A 6,194-nucleotide genomic window follows, 5' to 3' on the forward strand; every position below is an offset into this window, starting at 1 on the left:
AAAATTTTCTGTATTTTTTATAACAAAATTGTGTATTTATTTTTAAGCTTTTTTTAAACAGTAGTTTCAAAAACAAAACTTTTGGAGACGTGATTATAAAATCACAATTTCACCTAATGTTTCTCTAAAGAATAATACTAGAAACATTGGACAGATATGCGCTTAAACAGTACTTAAACTTGAGCATGTTAACAAGTATTCTTTACACTTCTTTAAAAAATATATTTATAGTATCCTGAAGCTTTAGCAAGTTAAAGAATATCTTTTACATAAAAAATTTATTGAGATTATATTTTTAAGAAACCAAAATAACTCGACAGAAATCAATAACATATGTAGAATAGATTTTTTGGTGCATGTTTTTGAATTTACAGGGCAAAATCAATAACATATATAGAATAGATTTTTTGGTGCATGTCTTTGAATTTACAGGGCTCTCCATTGCATGTGCTGCTTGACAATATAATACATCATCTCTCATAGATTAACATCCATTTTTTTTAATTTTTGACAGTATGGATTAACATCCTTGTGAACGAATAAAGTTCATAAAAGTATCAGAAATTTTAAATTTTAATAAACATCTCTTGTGCTCAAATGTGTACCTGTTCCAACTTCCAATAAGCTACAATTGATTTTAAATATTGACTAGGTATAAAACAATGCCTAAGCATCATTCTTTTGTTTCGATACTGAAATTCAGCATCAATTTTAGTATACATACAAGTTTAGGAGGTTGATGATGTGGTGTTCCACAATTTAGACAATGAAACCCAAAATTTAAAAGACGCCTCCACCACTAAGATCATTAGAAGGAATTTAATTCAAGAACATTGAGATAGCACGTCCCTACCAATTGACCTAATAGTGAGATGACATACAAAAAGAAAAATTGATTTACATAACAATACATTCTGATTACTTGAATGAACTGAAGAAGTTGACTTGTCATTGAGGGCCTGGATAAAATTGTTAACATCCTCCTTAGTGTTATAGAAATAGAGACTTGCACGTGCACTTGCATTGACTCCCAAGTACCGATGGAGGGGTTGGGTGCAATGGTGACCCGATCTGATAGCCACTCCACGCTGAAAAGATGTTACATCATCAATTACAATTCAAGACAGAAATAATTTCCAAACATGCTCAATGCAATGCTGATCATAATTCCAAAAATGCTAAATAGTACATTTTTTTAGTAGGCATACAATTGCAAAAGATCATCATGATTGCTATCTATAGCTTCTTTCTTGAAAAAATGGTTCTTGGAGAACTTTGCGTGTGGGGACTGGGGATGGTCATTTTATCCTCATACCTGTTGATCAAGAAATGTTGCAAGATCGGTTGCGTGAATATTTTCATCATTGAAAGAACAAAGTGCAGCTCGTTTAATTTTTTTCTGAAGGTGCCGGCCCATAGATGCAAATATTTGGGATTGAAAGGAGCCTTTCATAAAGATATCTTCCCAGCTCCACCTGTGAAATTTCACATTTCATTGGAATCAAAATAGTTAACCTTGCACAAGACAAACTGTTAATATCAACATATGTGACTAAGCACAAGTGTGGAAAGATTTATCAAATTTAATTTACAGTGCAGTTTCTCTCACATAAGCACAGATCATTTTCATTTAGAACGCATTTTGTTAACCATTTCTATCAGTTTTCCTTTTTGGGTTGTCCCCCCAAAAGAAAGAGAAAAAAGTTAAGAGGAACATCAAGCTTGCTAATGCTTTTGATAGATTCATAGCATGCATCTTTCTTGTTCTTTGAATCATAAAATAGCTTGTCCTTTAAAAGATTGAAGCCTGAGTTACCTCATAATCATGTATGGTTTGCATACCAATCCCAGATAAGTAATCAATTGCTGCTCCTAAACCAATTGCTTCCCCAATTGTTGGTGTTCCGGCCTCAAATCTAGAACAATCAGAGTGCATCGAATAATAAGACATAGTCAACTAATAGTATGCCAAACAGAAAAAAGTTGCAAAGAGAACAACAACTACATATTATATATCACTTATTATCTATTACTAACAGTAATTGTAGATGGTTGATCCTTTTGAAGTTAAAGGATTGAGAAGTTAAAATTTGTCAGTAACACTGACCACTGAGTTAATTTTAAAAACATAGAAGCAAAGAAATTATTAGACATAGACATGCAAATTAATAGAACCACAAATGCTCTTCATCAAACTTGTGATCTCCACCCAAGGTCACATAAGACTATCCATAAGATAAGAGTCGGGAAAAGCAAGTTCACAAACCTGGATGGAGGTTCAGCATAAGTTGAGTGATCAAGAAATACATCTGAAATCATTTCACCACCACCTAGACAAAGAAAAGGCTGAGGTTGCCATCAGTATATTAGCTTCAAAAGACAATATCATTAATCATGGTTCCAAAAAAAATATGGCTTCAATTTTATTTTATAGTCATTTCCTATTTGAACGAGAAGACGCAAGGGAAATACCATGTCTAATTACTTACCTAAAAAGGGAGGCCTGGACGACAAGAGGTCTATTTTACCATATAAGAATCCAACACCTGTAGGCCCACACATCTGGAAGAAGTATTTGACAAACTTATTATAATTGTTCCAAAGAAATACAAGCAAAAATAAGTTAACAATCCTAACCTTGTGAGAAGAAGCAACAAGAAAATCAACATTGAGGCTGTGAACATCAATTGTCATGTGTGGAACACTCTGACAGGCAGCTACAAGCACTTTTGCTCCAACATCATGAGCCCAGTTAGCAATATCTCAAACAGGAAGTACCGAAGCTGTACAAATATATCAAAACTAGTTCATTTTAGCTATAAACTCCAAAAGTGAGCCACAAGTACTACCAGCTGCAATGATGCATAAAATAGATGTCTAAAAATTGAAAAAACACAGCAAGAGAAATTAGGATGCTGTTATAGTTCATATACGATGTATGCACTGATATTTAACCTTATTAAGGTTGTAATGGAATTGAGTACTGCACTAAGCATTAGTTTCTGCTTGATATTAATAAGATTTTTTTTAACTTATAGAATAACCAGATTTTGTGGATTCCATTATAGAATAAGTTTTGGATTGCCTATTCAGCTTAATGCCACGTATTTGCAATTCGCTTTTCTTCTTGCTCCAAAAGATTGACCTACTGTCGTTTTATAATGCTAATTGTCGCTTATTCTTAAGTCTTAACAAAAGGATATTTTTTTCTGTTATAAAATAAAAAAATATTTATTTCCAAAAAAATATTCTAACTTTAATTTTTGATTTTTTTGGTAGCGTTGCAGGCAAGTTTGTCGTTCTCCTCGACAAATTTTATGTAATATGTAAAATTCGTCGCCTCCTCGATAAATTTCAAGTAGATTCTTTAATAAAATCTCACCGAGATCGATTGGAAATTAAAATCATTACTTGTAACTCATCTTTCTTTTTTTACTTTGATCTTCTACTTACTCTATACAATGTCTGAAATTTCATTGTTATCCATTAATTATGATAGTGAAATAGTATATGATGAAGAGGGATCTATCGTGTTTAATTTTGCTGAATTAGTATTTACATGTATGCCACCTGAAGTCAAAAGTCTAACAGTATTGAAGAATTTGATATTGCATACTATTGGTCAACAACACATGAAAAGAGTGAAAAAATTTACTACAAATATTCGTCTGCAGTAGATAACACTTTATTTTACAAAAGGTATATCATAGATTACAATTGTTATTATTTTGTTATTTTTTTACTTGATGATGGTTTTGATAAGATTTTATGTTTTTGTAAATTAGGTATCAGTTACGTGATAACGAAGACAAACGTCTTATTAGGGTATGACACAACTGTTGGACAAATATACATCAGTTGGAATTATTTATTTTTCTAGTTGACTTGGGTGAAGGAACTTCTTGGATACTGTTGATAATATCCCTTTAAGTGGAGTGGTTAGGAGAAATATTAAAAGAACGATGGTTGACTTAAATATGCCACCTGAAGTTTGTCAAGAAGAGTCAAATGTCGAAGATTCTAATGATGGTATGATGCAAGCTAATGTTGAAAGTTATGAGGATTCTAGTATTAGAGACCCAACGATGGATCCCTATCAATTAAGTTAACCCTGATGACGGTGAAGATGCTGAGGCTGAACCAACTGAAATTCCGAATGGAAAGGAGAAAGAGATGAACTACTACAGTGACACACAAATCGCACTGACACAACTTGACATTTTTTTACCATATGCTCGGTCAAATCACTTTTTCTCATTAAATCTCGAGGCAATGACTTCAGATTATTTATTTAGTCAAGGAGGCTCCGAAGATGATCCCACCAATGAGTTTAAGATTGAACAATAGTATGAAAATAAGGAGAAAGTTATTATGGCAATTAAGACGTATAGCATTAGGAAGGGTGTGGAGTATAAGATATTAGAGAGTGACCAGTTGAAGTATGATGTATAGTGTACCCAGTTTAGGTATGATTATTAATGGAACATATGCATATTTTATCACCAAAAGCAGGAAAAATAGGAGATGAGGAGATATAGTGATCATCATACTTGCATGCAAATATCAATAGACTAAGACCATGGAAGGTTAGATTCGAAGGTGATTGTTCAGCACATATTCACAATAGTAAAAGTAGATCCAACCATCAGCATGAGGGTATTGCAAGGAGGTGTGGAGAATCACTTCGGTTACAAGGCGTCATACAGAAAAGCTTGGCTTGCAAAGTAGAGTCATTGCTAGGATATATGGAGATTGGGAGAAATCATACAACGATTTTTTTCGTTGGTTATTCTAAATGCAAATGTACTTACCTGGTAAGATTTATTACATCACCTTTACTTATAAGTGCTTAATTAAGTCGTCACTTATATGTTATAAAAACTAAGGGTTTTTTAAGTACTTGGGTGTAACTTGTAACACATTCTTGATCTGCTTCAGTCGATAGTGTCATGTTTCATCGGGCGTTCTGGACATTTCTTTTGTGTGTTGAGGTTTTCAAACACTGCAAACCACTTATTTTCATTTATGGCACCCACTTATATGGTAAATACCGGGACACTTTGCTCATGGCTATCGTTCAAGATGGCAATTCAAACATATTGCCTATTGCATTTGTCATAGTAGATGGTCGAAGGAGGCTTGGTCATTTAACAACAATAAATTTTAATCCTATTTTTGCGTTATTTCTTTAATTTTATATTCCTTGGCAAACTTTTAGTAAAAAAAAAAAACTGCTAAATTTTTGTGAGATCTTACATAAGTAATTAAATAAGTCTCTATTAATTGCCTCACAAACTCATGTCTCAAACTTATATGTTTAGGCATTTCATTATAAACCTTATTATATGTCTGAGACAAGATTGATTCACTATCAGAGATTGAAATGGTTGTCATCTTCACAACTTTATATCATATAATAAATTCCTAAGTCATTTCGCTTCTTTATCTATGGCTTATAAAACTACAAATGCAACCTCCATAGTAGAATGTGAAATACATACATATTTATTTTTATAAACCCAATTTATTGCTCTACCACCTATGGTGAAAATCCATGTTGAAGTGGATTTGTTATTATTAAATTTTACAATCCAACTTGCGTCAGAATAACCTTCCAAAATTGCGGGATAATCACTATAATGTAATTCAATATTTATGATTTTCTTAAGATAACCAAGAGTTCTTGTTATAACTTTTCAATGTTGATTGCTAGACTTTCTTGTAAACCTTGATAATTTGCACACAGCAAATGCTATATCATGTCTGGTGCAATGTATTGCATATATTAAACTTCATATAGCACTAAGATATTCTAATTGTGCTACAAGTCTTTCCATATTTTTTTCTAACTTAAAATTAGAATTATATAGTGTATTAAATTCTTTAATTATAAGGTGATCAAATTTTTCCAACACTTTTTTTTATATAATGAGATTAATTTAAAGTAAAGCCAGTTTTATTCTTATACATCTTTATGCCTAAGTTCAGTAAGTTGTATCAATTTTATTCAAATTCTTCATTTTGAATTAAGAAGTTAGATACTCCTTCATTATACAAATTTCTTTTAAATTTTTTCCCGATAATTAACATATCATCAATATATAGACAAATGATCACTCTATAATCCTCAATAAATTCTGAATAAATACATTTATCCGCATTATTATGTGAGAAGTCATTTGATAACACCACTG

General features: G+C 32.0%; 1 pseudogene; it reads right to left on the bottom strand.

Annotated features, from left to right (window-relative positions):
- Positions 1 to 545: 545 nt before the first annotated feature.
- On the bottom strand, positions 546 to 2,838 carry LOC112729175 (cysteine desulfurase 1, chloroplastic-like; annotated as a pseudogene).
- Positions 2,839 to 6,194: the final 3,356 nt, after the last annotated feature.

The sequence above is a fragment of the Arachis hypogaea genome, chromosome 12, assembly GCF_003086295.3.
Source record: "Arachis hypogaea cultivar Tifrunner chromosome 12, arahy.Tifrunner.gnm2.J5K5, whole genome shotgun sequence".
Lineage (NCBI taxonomy): Eukaryota > Viridiplantae > Streptophyta > Magnoliopsida > Fabales > Fabaceae > Arachis > Arachis hypogaea.